The sequence below is a fragment of the Vanacampus margaritifer genome, chromosome 2 (genome assembly GCF_051991255.1).
Source record: "Vanacampus margaritifer isolate UIUO_Vmar chromosome 2, RoL_Vmar_1.0, whole genome shotgun sequence".
In the NCBI taxonomy this organism is placed as follows: Eukaryota; Metazoa; Chordata; class Actinopteri; order Syngnathiformes; family Syngnathidae; genus Vanacampus; species Vanacampus margaritifer.
This window is the reverse complement of record NC_135433.1, coordinates 38,141,136-38,157,354: the sequence shown is the minus strand read 5'-3', so window position 1 is coordinate 38,157,354 and position 16,219 is coordinate 38,141,136. Positions and strand designations below refer to the sequence as shown.

Below are 16,219 nucleotides of genomic sequence, written 5' to 3'. Positions count from 1 at the left end.
ACATGAAACCATGCCAGTTGGTACTCAGGAACAAGCAATTATAAAATACTTGCTTTTCAATTTGTTTATTGAAAAATGTGAAATGTTTACTCTTACTGAATGTATTAAAAATTATTTTTATTTTTTTTTTTTACATCTCGTGTGAAGCGGCAGAGCAAAGTAACTGCGGGCCCCAATAAATTAGCTTTCCAGACATCACTTATCAAGTGAGAGGGCTCCGGGACCAAAATTAATCTCTTTACTTTAATTTCTCCCTTTCTTATTTCCCCACAGAGATCAATAAAATATTAATAAAGTAGGGGCAGCCAATAAAAAGGACCCAAGTTTCATTCCCAGGGTATTATGCTTGGAAGCCGGTTTGGTAGACCCAACCTCGATGTGGTAAATGAGAGCCGAGTAAATGAGCTTTGCCAAGGGAGTGCAAGACTTGTGTACAAAAGCTGTAGTGAACAAAAGGAAGAGATGTTTGTTAGCGCTACATATGTCAAAGGTTATTGGCACTATCTACATACTGTACGTATAGCGATATGAAGGGAGAAGTTGAACACCTTCTCTGGGTACTTTGTTTTTTTTTTTTTCCTTTTTGGCACCTACACTGCATAATGGCTTTGCCTTCTCAATGTAATAATGGCCTTAATTGTCTAAAAGGAACACTGTGTGCTGGCCAAGGTTATCATTTATGCACTTAAGAAGAGATAAAGTCCCTTTTAGCAACTGCAGGGTTCACCGTAACCGCTGTATAGATGAGACTCATTTAAGAATGTGCATGGACAATTAGGTTCAAACATTTTTGGACAGACACCAAGTTTTTTTTCTCCCTAGATTTCAATTGAGAGAGTTCACAACAAAATACTGTTCATCATTTAGGAATTACAGCCATTTTATACAGAGTGCTTCTATTTTCAGGGAGCATAACTCTATTTGGATTTTTGCAGTTATAATTAATTAAAATGAATGTTTTATGGCGAGTTGGCAAACTCTCCACATTACATTCCAAAATTAAAACTAATTATTGTTTTTAATATTAATTGCAATTGAGTGTCGCCATCTGTCTAGTATACGTAGTGACTAACTAAAATCCATTGTACAGGTTATGCCTTGAATGACTTCTGGAAATGTCACTAATGATACAATATGACACTAAGATGGTAATTTTGCACCAAAATTGCAGCCATACTCACAAGCGACATTCCTACCAAATTTCATATTCTAGAATAAAACTGTTTCACCAAAATGACCCTAAAATAGCTGCTTAAAACCAAAATTAGAGACTTCCTGTTGTCCTAAGCGTTTTGAGTTTGAGACATTTGTGTGGGTTGACACATGGTAGACAAGACATGCCTTTCTAAATTTCACGTTGTAAAGTGAAACGGTCTTTGGGGGCTGAATTTAAAAAATATATATCCCAGGGATGCTGTTAAAGATTAATTTTCACTACAGAAGACCTCAAAATGGCTGCTATAGCTCACAATGTCTTTTTTCATTTACAGTGTTTTATAATGTGAATGATGCTACCAGGCATAAATCTTCATTAAAATAACACTAAAATAGCTACTTCAAACCAAAATTGCAAAATTCTTAAATCTTTTCTGGCATGGCATCATGGGACTTTTTAGTGCGTCTACGTCATAGTAGACATGCCTATACCAGATTTTATGTTGTGTTTCAGGGACTGAATCTTTCAAAATGTACAAGACATGCTACCAACTTATTTTTCATCAAAATAACCCTAAAATGACTGCTTCAAGCCCATATGGGAGACTGCCTGTGTCTGTTCAGACATAGGTTGGTGAGAATTTTTTGTGGGTCTACTCAAGAACAATATGCCTATACTAAGGTTTCCTAGTGAAACGAACTTTGGGGGCTGAATTTAAAAAAATAATAATTCTGGGTGATGGAAAATATTTTGTGGGTCTACTTATGAACTTGAAAGGCGCCTAGGAAATCTGATGTTGTCAAGTGGAACATGCTTGAGTGGCTGTATTTTATATATATATATATATATATATATATATATATATATATATATATATATATATATATATATATATACAGAGAGAGAGAGAGAGAATAAATAAATATTGGCCCACTCGCTAGTGACAGATATACAGCTAGGTCGTTAAATTAATATGGGGGGAGAGGGGCTGCAGTACAGTGGAGAGTCCACCAAGTTAATTATTGACTATGCTGGAGTAAAGGAATTTGTGGGTGTCGGTGCGCTGTCAGAATCCTTAAGGCATTCAAGGTCCTCATTAGAGGAGGGGTCACTTGCATGGTGAGATCCTTGAAGGGTCATGCACTACAAGCCAGGTCGAGCCTTCCAGTCACCGTTGGGACAAATCGGCCACGTCTATGCTTACTTGCCAGATGGTAACTTGAAGATGTCACAAAACTTGCAGTGCTGATACAACCGTAAAAATTTAAAGATGATAGTTTGATAAACAACACAAAAGTTCTGCCTTTTCTTTTTCTTTTTTGCCATGGTTGTTTGGGTGAAAGAAATCGTCATTCATTGAGTTCTATGTGAAAGGCACAATTGTGTAGTTCATGTTGATGGTTGGAATAGCATCAAATTTTGCGGAAACATGTTTGTTTCAGTACTGCAACACCTGAGATTTTGACATGAGTACATCTCTAAAAAAATTACTTTTCATCACAGTTTATACTTTTGTTAGCAAGCAAGATATCACACAAATTACTTAACAGATTTCCACAAAACTGTAGATTCTGGTGGTTTTGTACCTTAGTGAACTGTACTTTTTTTTTTTAATCCAGGTTTGATTGGATTTAACAGTTCAGTGATACTTCGCTGCTCGCAAGTCCTGATGAGAATAGCAAAAATTTGCAAATAATACCAAACACTATAATTTCAAACTTATTACAAAATTACCCTTAAAAAGAAATATCTTATAGAGTATTTGATTTAGAAAAAAAAATGCACTGGCAGCGTGATGGCGCTCGTGTTTATGCACACTGTAAAAATACCAATTATTATCGACAGGCGGACGGTGCAGCGTCTGCAGTGATGTGGACTCTGTATCGGTCCGTTGTGGTGAAGAAGGAGCTGAGTCAAAAGGCGAAGCTCTCAATTTACCAATCGATCTACATTCCTACCCTCACCTATGGTCACGAGCTGTGGGTCGTGACCGAAAGAACAAGATCCCGGATACAAGCGGCCGAAATCAGTTTCCTCCGCAGGGTGTCCGGGCTCTCCCTTAAAGATTGGGTGAGAAGCTCTGTCATCCGGGAGGGACTCAGTGTCGAGCCATTTGAGGTGGCTCGGCCATCAGGTTCGGATGCCTCCTGGACGCCTCTCTGGGGAGGTGTTCCGGGCATGTCTCACCGGCGGGAGGCCCCGGAGACGATCCAGGACACACTGGAGACACTATACCTCTCGGCTGGCCTGGGGACACCTTGGGATCCCGCCGGAGAAGCTGGTTGAAGCGGCTGGGGAGAGGGAAGTCTTGGCTTCCCTGCTAAAGCTGCTGCCCCTGCGACCCGACCCCGGATAAGTGGTAGAAGATGGATGGATGGATGGATGATGGATGGATGGACAGATGGGTGGATGGGTGGATGGATGGATGGATGGATGGATGGATGGATGGATGGATGGATGGGTGAATGGATGGATTCTACAGCTGACTGGGAGCCAGTGTAAACCCATAAGGACTTGAGTGATATGTTCTGATCTCTTTGTTTTGGTCAGAACCCGAGCTCCAGTGTTCTGAATGAGCTGCAATTGTCTGATGTTATTTTGAGAGAGTCCAGTCAGAAGACTCTTACATAATCAAGTCTGCTGGAGATAAAAGAATGGATAAGACTATTGCCGTTTTTCAATTTCAAGAACACAGAGTATATTCTTGTGACGTAACTAGTAGGGTCTTGGTAAGCACGGTCTCAAGAACGTACTTCCCAAGCACGCATATCTCGCTTGCGCATTTCCGTAATTTGTCGCAGTAATATCATGTGACTAGCTTTCAATGAATTTGTACTACTATTTAGATTATTCAAAATGTGTTTGTACGACATACATCGGTTAAAAACCTTACTTACGTCCTTGTGATTTCGTGAGACATCATCAATGGCGGCCCAAGTACTGTTCCAATTAAAAGTATGCATAAGCCAAGACCACACGGAATTCCCGGATGTCGTTCTTTTTTGCTAGCTTAAACCAAGGATGCATCGTTTGTTTCGTGGTGAAAGCTTGGCTGGGAAAATGTCCCAAGATGCATTTCGTAGTTCGAAAAACGAATGGCAGTGGAGGAGCATCACGTTTGTTCTTCTTTAATCTTCTTCTTTAATATAGGCATGGCATGTGCATTGCTGAACCCCACCCCCACCCGCATCACGTTTATAAGTATTCCTCCCCTTTTATGAGCGTAAATAATAATAAATATTGAATGTGTAAAGTACAACTTTATTAAATCTAGTCCTTTTTTTACACAACTTAGTTTAATAACTGCAATTTACAATATTATATGTAAATATATTAATATATATTAAATATGATATATATATATAAATAAATAAATATATATATATATATATATATATATATATATATATACACACACACACACACACACACACACACACACACACACTCATTCAAAGATAATTTTTATAGATGTACCACAATTTCAGGAGAATCAAAACAAAACCTGCAACTCACATTGGTGTCTTTCCAGAACCTTTTTTTCAATATCATCCTAAATTTGGATAAATCCCATGTATAATTTCAAATGATAGCCTATTTCTTTAATATATTACTCATAATTATATAACATCTAGTCACGTGGTACGCAGTCACGGTAATGAGTCAGAACCAGGAAGCTCGCAGTAAGAACAACATCCAGGTATTCCGTCTGTTCTTTCTCAACTCTTATGGCTTTTTGCGTACTTGCAATTGGAACAGTACTTGGGCAGCGACTGGTGATGTTTCACAAGATCGCAAGGACGTAAATATGGACAAGAACGCATATTGTGAAACGGCCTATACGGGCCTCTTTCTGCACTGAATTTAAAGGGAATGAGCCGCTTCCATAGGTTGGAAAACAAACCGGCTGTGTTCCCTCCCATAACGGTGCAAATACAACCATCTACCTGGGCCCGCCTCGGAAAATACCAAAAGAAAGAAAACTCCCCCATGCATACAGTTAGGCTGTGCTTTGTGCTAGACTTACACTAAGCATGAAAATAGGACACTTTAGTTGTACTGTACCTTCCAATGAGCAGCTCACTGTGACTGGCTGATCAGCTGCTAAATTCCACCACTTCCAATAGTGTTACGGGCCTTTTTCTGCTTCATCTTCACAGACCTATTCGGACCAGTGTGATTCTACATTCGCTAGTTTGTTGTGTTCACCCTTCACTAAAATGAACTTCACCAAGCTGGGAAAGCAAACTAGAGTTAGATTACAGTAAAACGAAAAAAATGGTGCTAGGATTGAAACATCAATCAGCATTGTGGGGGCCTTCAATCTGAGTAGCATGAGATGTTTAAGAAACTAGTGGACATCCCCGCCTCCACCTGCTGTCTTAAAAAACTATTTTCTGCGAAAGAGGAAAGAAAAGGTTGGCCCGCTTGCACGTATAAATTATAAATTACAGCGTTGCCCTGAGCCTTCACAAGGTGAGAGCAAGGATGACGAATGGGATTTTAGTAGGGAAAGATGGCGTTGGGGAAGGGCATTCTATTTGCGGGGAAGTGGCATAATGGGCAGTTTGTGCAATGTTTGAATGAATCTTGAATTAAACTCCTATCCACAACAGCCCTTTCTTTGACGTTTTAATGTCATTTTAATGCTTCTGTTACATTGGGAAAGCTAAGTGGGCAATTTGAACCACTGCATGTTTAACCATGAAAATGTAATTAAACTATTCAGTTTAGTGTAACTACTAGTCAAAATTTATTGGTGAATATTGAGAAATCGCACAAAATAAAATCAATGAGTTTTACAGCTGTACTCTCGGTAGACCATTGATGTGGTGTGATGTGATGTTTTAATTTCAAATTTAACAAATGTGATGATGATGCCATCTTTTTGCACTACTGTGTTTCTCTGTTTTTATTTAATTATAGGCTACGTAAGTATTTTTTGTGATACATATTATTTATATATGTGTGATGATGTGTATTGCTGCTGGTAACGCTGTGAATTGTGAAAGCTAGAAACTTATAGCAATGATATATATATATAAAACCATAGAGTTTCAAAGTAATATTTAAACAAAAACAAAAAAAAGTACACCCCCCATTTGATTGAAAATGGTTTGATCCACCTCGACTCCTCCCCTGCTTACAAGCAGAGAGCAGAGCACTGTCCTCCTCAGTCCAGTCACAGGGTATGTTTCTCTAGTTGAGTGAAAGTGTTTCTTACTTTTACCAGGATATGTGAAAAGTTTCTTACCTTCTACCACTCAACACCAACACATTATTTTCATTTGAATTTTCATTTTAATTCAATTTTCAAATTAGGGTTGGGATATGTTTATATTTTAAGTCCTTTTCTCCTTTGCATAACTTTTATTAGATTCGGTTTACTCACTAACTTCCCATGCAATATTTGGAGCGGGAAGTAACCCCAAACCACGACAAGCTACTTATCACATACCCCCCTGTTGTAGTACCCAAGCACCCCTAAATGTCTTTCTCGCACCCCTAAACCTCTGATCCTAGAATCGCATCTGGCTAGAAATCTTTTAGTTCATCCATGAGCCTGAAGTCGGTGGGTCAAGAAAAAAATGAGTACCAAACAACAACCTCTGGTGCTGATTTTAGAACCATGTCCAAATTTGTATGTGCATGCCTGAAGACCTTGCATTTCAACAGGGGGGTGAATACTTTTTATACCAACCCAACTGTGCCAATCATAAAATATTTTTTTACATTTTTAAATTTATTTTAAATCTAATCTTTTGCAACATATTGTACGGTGTCCTTGAGTGTCAGGAAAGGTACATCATATATATATATATATATATATATATATATACCCATTAAGTGTTAAACACTATATATACATATATGTATATATATATATATATATATATATATATATATATATATATATATATATATATATATAGTGTTTAACACTTAATGGGTCGACTTGATTAATTACAATGTTGCAGAAAGATGCTGACCTATGCCGAATGCAGTTTTTTTTTTGTATTTAAATCTGTGCCATCAGAAGTCATGTATGTTTTTAATATTACAAGTTAATCGATAAATGAATCATTCATTTTGTCGTAGCATACCACAAGCAGCAGTGCGTTTAGCAACAGTGAGCTGTGTTATTTTTCCAGGAGTTGGTGAGAGGGCGCCGAAGATTGCCGAGTGGATCCGAAGCTCCAGCCGGTCGACCGACCGGAGCGAGTCGTCTCTCCTCCGAGGCGGCGAGAAGAAGCGTGACCGAGTAGAGAGGCTGAGAGACGCATTCGATTCGCACCATCGCTTCACCCTGGCTGCTTCACTGGGGGAAGCGGGTGCATATGTATTGTATATCCACTCGAGGAATAAGATAAGCATACTTTTGTGTTGTTGTTTTTTTTTAGTGGGGGGTGATTTTTGTGCCCATGCGCACACGGCCACCGATAGATCCGCTCACTTGTCTCCACGACCCGGTCGGGATAGGACCTTGTGTTTCTTCTTTCCCCCTTCTTACATGATCTCTTTTCATCGCACGCAAGCCTCTTGGACTTCTTTTACTCTTTCAATTTGAGTGCCCGTGACGTGGATTTTCCCCGACTGGCTACGAAGTGGAAGACGCGGAACGGTAGAGGTGGTAGTGTTGGGGAGAAGACATGCCAACGGCGGCGGCGACAACGAGGAGATTCCGTAAGTGCTCGGCGACCAGTTTGCTCCTTCAACTTTAACTTGTGATGGCGGTTGTTGCTGTGTGAGCTCTGGGTTTGGTTTCGGGGGTGTCACGGAACAGTTTGGGGGCAGGGAGAGAGGCTTTTGGGGGGTGTAACATTTAGCGAAGGTCAGCCCAAACGTTGACCGACCGACCGAAACGGTAGCCCAGGCTTTTGGTGCTTCTGTGGTCGGGCTAATTTAGCTAACTTTCAACTCACTTCGTGTCATTATGGGATTAAATTATGCCCTCTGGGTGAGTTTCGACAACTCCGCCGTGATACTAGGGCGAAAAAAAATATTAATAATATATATATATATAAATTATATATATATATATATATATTAATTATATATATATATATATATATATATATATTTATGTATGTGTGTGCGTGTGCGCGCGCGTGTGAAGCCGCAGTGGCGGGTTGTTAACGGAAGGGCCAATGTTTTCAAAAGTGCCTTCGTTTGGTGTCATAAGTGTGAATGTGTTTTGTGTGTGCGCGTGTGCATGACCGCAGCCGTGACGTCACAAGCCACAAGAAGAAGCTGTGGTGGATGTGTTGCTGACACCTGTCAATCACTGCCACAATTTATCCTCTTGTTTTTTTAATTGTGCTGATGCATCGATAGAAGCTCAGTGGTGATAGCCCGCAGCGCTCCTCAAGGCTGGATCCAATCTGGGAAAAGAAGAAGGGGATGGAGGAGGAGGAGGAGGAGGAGGAGGAGGAGGAAGGGGGTGTTTTTCCATGCACGGGAAGGTTTTAGAGCGATGCCCGCGGTGTCCTGCGTGGCAATATTGCAGGTTGCATGCGGAATAATCCCCATGGCCGGAACTCAGATGGTCTCCAACACAATGCAGACATCAAAAGAGGAGAGTGTATCGTTGCAGTTTCTCAAAATTGCATCAGATGCGTCTAAAAAACACAAGGCCTCGGCTGCATGTGTGGGATTCTGAAAGCTGGGCTTTCAAATGGGTGACCACTGTCCGCAAAGCGCATCGGGTGTGATTTTAGAATCTCCCCGGCGTGTCGCTGTTTTTTTCTTTCTCCAGCCACTTGAGGCAGGATTCACACTCTATGGTTCAAGTGACACAATTTCCGACTTCTTTGCTCAAGTGACACAATTCGGATATGCGTGAAGAGAAAAAGAAACCTGAGGAATTGGATATATTCGGCCTCTTCCAAATGTGGATACAAATTACTACTACTACTACCATTACTATTACTACTACTACTAATACTGATAAGTGAAAAAGAACCAAAGTTCACCACAAGGTGCACAGCATTTAGTTTCAACAATACACCATTTTACAGTGAACCCCCATCTATTTGCCCTTCACCATTTGCAAATACCTACAGTACTTGCGCTTTCTTTCTGTGCAATCTAACTAAGAAATAGCAACGTTTAAAAAAAAAAGCGCCTGTTGGCACCTTATACAGCTCCCTAATATGACATACAAATTGCTCCTTCTAAAGTATGGTGAGATTTGTCAAAATTATTCACACAAATAAAACCGTGATTTTCACATTTTTTAGATCCATAAATCTATCTGTGATTTTCACGTTTTTCGATTCCACAAACATATTCACGATTGTCACGTTTTTCATCTTCACAAATATATCCGCGATTTTCACGCGCATTTATTACGACTTACCATTTAGAAAAGTTCAATTCTGCTTGTGAGTTGTCGAATGTGTGTTTGTGGATCGGCGGGCACGTGCGTTTTTGAAGCATCACAATGTTTCAAGATATTCACAACACACACAGGTCCCCAAATATTCACGCATCTAAAGACCCGTTCCTCCTCTGTCCACAAGGAGGCAGTGTTGCTGCTTCCATTGAACGGGAACGGAGCGTCTCCCGTTTCTTGTTTAAAATTGGAAATTGAAGAATGGGAAACCAGCCTTTTATTGACCTTCCATAATGTGTTTATTTTACACAAGTCGGAAACAAAATATGACCTTAATTTGTTTCCTTTGAGCTTGTTTTGCCTTCACCTGGAAAGAAACTCTTCTTTTGACGCTTCTTCTTTAGCAGCGTAGAAGAAGACAATTTAACAGTAGATGAACATCTTGTCAAGGCAGTGTAAGGTCGAGGGAAACAAATTAGGGTTGTATTTTGTTTCCCGATTTGTGTTAAATATACACATAATAGAGGATCAGATAAAGGCTTGTTTTCCGTTTTTCAATGTCCAATTTTAAACGAGACACAGGAGACGGCTCATTCCCGTTCAATGGAAACAGCAGCGCTGCCTTCTCATGGACAGAGGAAGAACGGGAACCGAACTTTAGACACGTAAATATCTGAGCTTCGGTGTGTGTGAATATCTGGAAACAGTTTAATGTTAGTCTAAAAAATAAATGCATGTGCCCACCGATTTACAATCGCACATTCGGCACCACACAAGCAGAGCTGAATTTCTACAAATGGTAACCCCGGGATTACACCGCTTGTGTGTGCATTGCGTCTCCGCTTCGCTGCGTCTTGACTGCGTGCTCCGCACACGTCAATTTTATGGACAAAACTCACCGGCTGCGCGCAGCTGCGGTCCGGCAGCCTCGTCGCCGACAACTTCCCGCCGTGTCTCGCGTGATCGCGCACGATAATGTGGCATTAAAAACAACGACAAACACAAAGTGTGTTCAACAGAGAAGCAGAAAGAGAAGTGGACTTTGGTTGATCTTACCGTCCACTCCCACAGCTTCTACTATGACATTCCTTGCAGCAGTAATTTTTAGGTTGTCTAAATAAAAAGGATGTGCCGTGTCGTATATAATCCACCGCCATTATAAATCTCTCCACATCCATGTTCGCTGCGGTGAATTAAGCGTTAATCATTAGGCGTTTTCCTGACATGATTGCGAAATAGGATCTGGCGGGTATTTTATTCTGAAAATTAACCAGAACTTTTTATTTTGAAACTGCGTCGGTCTTCCTGTCCTGCTCGATGTGTTCCGTGCTAGTTTGCCATTTGACGGATGCCGACGGATGCGTCGTCCGGCAAAAATAGAATATAAGTCTATCCGTGCTGCGGGCTCCGACACGACGCAGCTGGTCCGCAGTCGATCCGCAGCGCACACGCAGCCGCTGTCATTTGAACAAGCTGATAGAATGGAAGCGAATCGGCTGCGCCAGCGGAGCGCAGACGCAACGCACACTCATGCGGTGTAATCCCGGAGTAAGTCATAAACGTTCCCCCGCTTTTGGTGTGAACGTAGCATTAGAATGTCTAGTATGCCACAGTTCAGTAGCATACGGTTTTGTAGGTTGGCCATCGTACAAGGATTAGTTGAATGTGTGCGTGGTATGTCAAAATAAAATAACGTAAATTTGTCTGCCAAAAATTAGATTAGCTAAAATCATGATCAAGGCAAATATGAAATTAAAATAAACACATTTCTTTTTCTGTTAGCATTGTTTTTAGCATTAGCATTCAGAGCCCACTGTCGGCTGATACGCTTTCTTCTTGAATTGTTTTGATACCAGTTTGGAACACACTGCAGGATCTTGGATTTGAAAAACAGTTTTACTTAGTGTGCTCTGCTTAACCTTGAGTTCTTACGAGACAAAATGCGGAATGGTGCATTGTCATTGACATTCATGGCACTTTGTTATCAAGCTGTCCTACCGCTGTGTTCTGCTGACTACATTACAAGGGCCATATGAGGCCTCAGTCTACTGTAAAACATTCTGCGGGCAGCTGGTGCTATTTGGATGTTGTTGTACGGTGGCCAGATATTTCACGATGTAATCCTCCAGTGCATTGTGCCGCAGCAATTTGATACCCCCCCCCCCCTCCTCTTGATCGCTTTGCTTTTTTTTTTATTGTAGCACGGTGTGTTTATGCAGACTGTTTGTGGGCTGCTAATAGTTAGTAATGGCTAAATGTAGGCGTCGCGGCTCAAGATGAAGAGTAGCTGTCTAGGAATCAGGAGGTTACTTGTTTGCTTGGAAGGCTGCGGGGTACTTGCTGAATGCATGAATCAATGGTTGTTGTGGCTAACCAATCAAAAGGGAAACAGGTGAATTTTGAGCAAATATACATATACAGTACATAATTGGCCACTTTATTTTTTTGCCGATGTATTTAATAGTGTTTTTAACATTAATTAACAATGGATTATCAAATTAATTGACAATAATTGAGTAATTGTTTAGAGGGAATGTTAATCTTAAAATTGCCCAAAATCCTCTTGATATCTATGATGGAAGTCGATTGACTTTTGTGTTTTATCAAAATAAGACATTTGCAAATATCTTCGTTTACTTTGGAAAGCAATCACGGAAACAGCAACTGAATCAGTTTCAAACAGGTTGGTGAGTACTTTGTACAACACCAATCTATCTCATGCGATATTGCTTAATTGTTTCGTTTTTTTTTTAAATCACTAAACAATAAAGACAGTAATCAGGAGAAAAACATTTGTAATACACTTTCATACAAAATTAAATTTTATTTTATTTGATTCCATTGATCGATGAAATAATCGATGTAATATTTAAAAATATTTAATAGTCACAGCCCTATTTAGATTAGAGATGTAATGTTTTTGCAACAGCATATATTGTTGATCACAAAATGAGGGTTTGGGCCATACTGAAAAGACCCTTATTAGGAATAATTTTTTAAAATATTATAGGAGAAAAGTTAAAATTTCATTTCCCCCCACAAAACATGGTCACATATGAGAATTGATTCATGTAATTTTTAAAAAATAATTTATTTTTTAATTTTATATTTTAAAATATAGAACTTTAGTATAGAACTAACATTAGGAGAATAAAGTAAAAAACATTACAGTAAACTCAACGTTATGTGAATGAAGTCGTACTATAAAATAAATAAATTAGTTACATTACGAGAATAATCATATTAACTCTTTCACTGCCAGACGTTTTCAGAAACGTGTTGTCCCCACTGCCAGCCGATTTAAGCATTTTGAGTGATCTTTCAAGGTCCACAGAAAATGTTGTGTTTGGACTATGGAAACACACATACTACCAAATGAAAGATTGGACTCTCAGCTTTCATCAGAAAAAAAAGTTTGTTTCTACCTTATTCCGTTCTTCAGTAATCAACAATAGAAAATGGTTACTTTCACCGAAATTCTCTCTTTTGAAACAAAAAACGGAGAAAAAGAGCTTTTTGTGAAACAATGTTATTTCATGCACTCTAGTGAATTGTACACTTCTTTTTGTCCATGAATGATGCCACAAACACCTAAATAGTGCTTTACTTCTGTAAAACGCTTTCACCAACAATGAAAAAGTGTTTTTTGATTGCAAAATACGTTTATTTCCATTCAACAGTGTAACAATTTGACAAAACAATTTCGCAAACTATTTACAAATGTGTGCAACTGTGGTACTACTTACAATTATGTGGATGTTTCAAATACAGTTTTTCCTTTTGTAACGCTCTCCTGCGTGCAAGGAGACGCCAGGACTCGCACAACAGTTTACTTTCACTTTCACATTGGTCCGTTTTGCGTGCAAACGTTACACTTTCTTGACGGCCTTTTTTTCCGGGGAATAAAAAGCAAGTAGCAGACTGTACACACTTCCTCCGATGAATATGCATTGGACTCGGGGCACTCTCCGTCATCCGATCGAACGTCCGCCTGTGCGTGCTCGGTTGCGCTCCGCGTTACGACACCGTCATAGCCGCCGCGTTAGCGGTTCCAATTTCGCCGTCAAGCTCGGATTCACCTTCATCATCATCGAGGATGATCACCGTCGTCATCAATGTACTATTTTAGCGTTGGTCGATGCCTTTCGTCTTGTAAGTGTAGAGCTGCTTGCAAACGCTCGCCATTGCCCGTTCCCTCCTCCATCTAGCTCCATCTAACGTCTTCTACTGCCGCGTCAATGCTTCTCAACCACGGAGTCACCACCCTCATCTTCATCATCGATGATGATCATCGTCGTCAACAATGTGCTTTTTCAGCGATGCTTTTGGTCTTTGAAAAAAACGTCTCGGGCGTGAGCTCCTCGCGACCGGCCGCCATTTTTCCTTTGTCTTCCATTCTCATCTCCTGCTCGACGCTCTAGCACCGCCTCTACTGACGCCCACCCGATCTTGTCAAAAGAGAGTCATCGCTGCCCTCTAGGGGCCAAAAACAGTCATTAGGCACAACAGACAGACTGGAAACTTTCACCAGACATGCGGAAGGGTTTCCTCTACCCGTTTCAAAAAAAAAAAAAAATCATTGGATGACGTCTTTTGACGTCATTGGCAGTGAAGCGTAGGTTTTTACTTGACGTCTTTAAACGTCAGTGGCAGTGAAAGAGTTAACATTACGAGAATAAAGTTGTAAAATGGAATAAATAGTTAAAATGAGGACTTCTGGGCATCTTTTTTGGTTTTACTTAAATGTTAAGTTAAACAAGAAATTTATTAGTTTATGCTTTTCTTGATAAGTCTTTTAGAACGTTATTGACTTTAGTCTGATAACATCCCTGCTATCCATTTATAGTTTTGCGGAACAATATGACTTTTTCAGATAAAACGTAATACTTTATTGCCACTGGTGTACATTTTTCTCTTAACACCAAATAATAATTTGACATTTTATTTCTTTTTCTGAGCCCTCATGCACCTTTATCCAAAGACTTTTACATTTAATTATAGCTTCTCCCATGATGTGTTTTTTTTAATTCAAGATTTTTCACGGTTTTATTTTGTTCTGCTCTTCAATATTTGAATTATATTAGGTAACTGTATTGCATAGTTTGGATTCTTAAATGAATCCAACTGAAAGGCTTTAGATTGTAGCCATGTTTTGTTGCAGGCCTAACCTTTTGTCTACATGCGAGTCAAAGACTTTGAACTTGTTACTTCCCAAACGCATCTGTTGCTCGTTGACCTGAATATGCGCATGCCACTTGTGAGCTGTTTGCGAAGGGTATTTCCTAGACGGGCCGCCCGCCAGAGCATCTGCCTTGGCCTCCTCATCCGGGCTTGGCGATTTCAGGCCGGTGTGGGTCGGGGTGGAGACGAGTTGATGTTATTTCTGAAGTTTATCTAACCGGCGGGCCACACGGTGAGAAACCGCCAGGCATGACCAACTCCCAGTTGATTCCTACTAGTAAATCCCTGGTAATTTCAAGGCCCCCCAGCTCTCTTTAATGAGAGGTTTTGCCTGCAGTGTGTTGGTTTGTGGTGGGTGGGATCAGCGACTTTTTCTTGGGAGTTTATAGGGGATTCGCTGGGCTACCTTCTGGGCATTGGCACAGAGAAGCCAAGACCTCTTTTTAACTTGAGCAGCTGGTTCAAACAGCGTATGAAGCCGATGATGCTTTGCAGCAGAACAAGTAATCAAGCCTGGCTATAAGCTGTAGTTGAGTCCACTTGCTGCGGGCTTGTGATTCCGGCCCTTGTTGATTACTGCATAAAATATTGTGATTTTCTGCTTCGACATCAGATTATGTTGCATCTATAGGGCCGCCAGCTATTGTCCTGTTTAGCATCCCCATATAGGGAGAGGGTGCTCTTTAGTAGCGTGCTCGTGGGTTTTTAACAATGCTTGCTCCTTAGCAGCAGCATGGAGGCAAAGTGATTTACTGCTCTTGTCGAGGGTAATGTAGGAGCAATTTGACTGCTGATTGAAACCAGCTCTTCTACTTGAGACTCCACTGGTGGCATTACAAAAAAACATTTACACCAGGGTTTTTTTTATAGGGCGCCCTGCAATGGGTCAAAAAGTGGAAACAGACAGTGTCTTCTTGTGAGAGACATGTTTTTTCTCCAAGCCTGACTGCAGACCGTGTGTTGTTTTTGCTGAGTGAGGAGGTGAGTGTGGACGACATTGAGAGGTTAAGTGTTAATCAATTCTGTCTGTTTCTCATTAAAGAAGAGTTGTCCATCTGCGAGGTGGCTATTAGGCATATGGAGGAAGCGGCTTGAAGAAAAACTAGATATTAACGAGTGCCGTTGGAATACTTTGCTTTCTCTCCAGCACCAAACTAACATAACTTCTACTTGATGATGAATCCGGGAGCAGTGGACCTTTGTTCCACTTGCAATCAAGTTTGTTAGCGACTCTAACAAATGTCTGCAAAATCCAATCATTTATGAATTAATGTGTTGATGATCCATATGTCATAGAGGATTAGGAAATGGGTGAGTCATTTCAGCAATAATATGAGAGGTATTAACCTCGTGCCGAGCAAGGCTTCCCTGAACTTGCTGACTCTTGTTTTTTTTTTGTTTTTTTTAACTGATTTAATTATAAATAAATAACCAAAGCAACAGTATACAAGTATGCTTTGATGGAATAAGTGTGAGCAGCTTTAGCAAAGAATGTCGTGAACATTTTGGCCTTCTTTTTAATTAGTGATAACGTTTTTGGTGTCTTG

At 40.2% G+C, this 16,219-nt stretch overlaps 1 protein-coding gene across 18 annotated transcripts in view; it reads left to right on the top strand.

Moving 5' to 3' along the window:
- The first annotated feature begins 7,402 nt into the window (after positions 1 to 7,402).
- Positions 7,403 to 16,219, top strand: part of ptprfb (protein tyrosine phosphatase receptor type Fb) — a 257,682-nt gene continuing 248,865 nt past the window's right edge. For all 18 annotated transcript variants that reach the window (XM_077555459.1, XM_077555456.1, XM_077555457.1 and 15 more), the window contains exon 1: positions 7,403 to 7,840. The gene's annotated coding sequence lies outside the window, so the exon portion shown is untranslated. The remainder of the gene's footprint in view (positions 7,841 to 16,219) is intronic.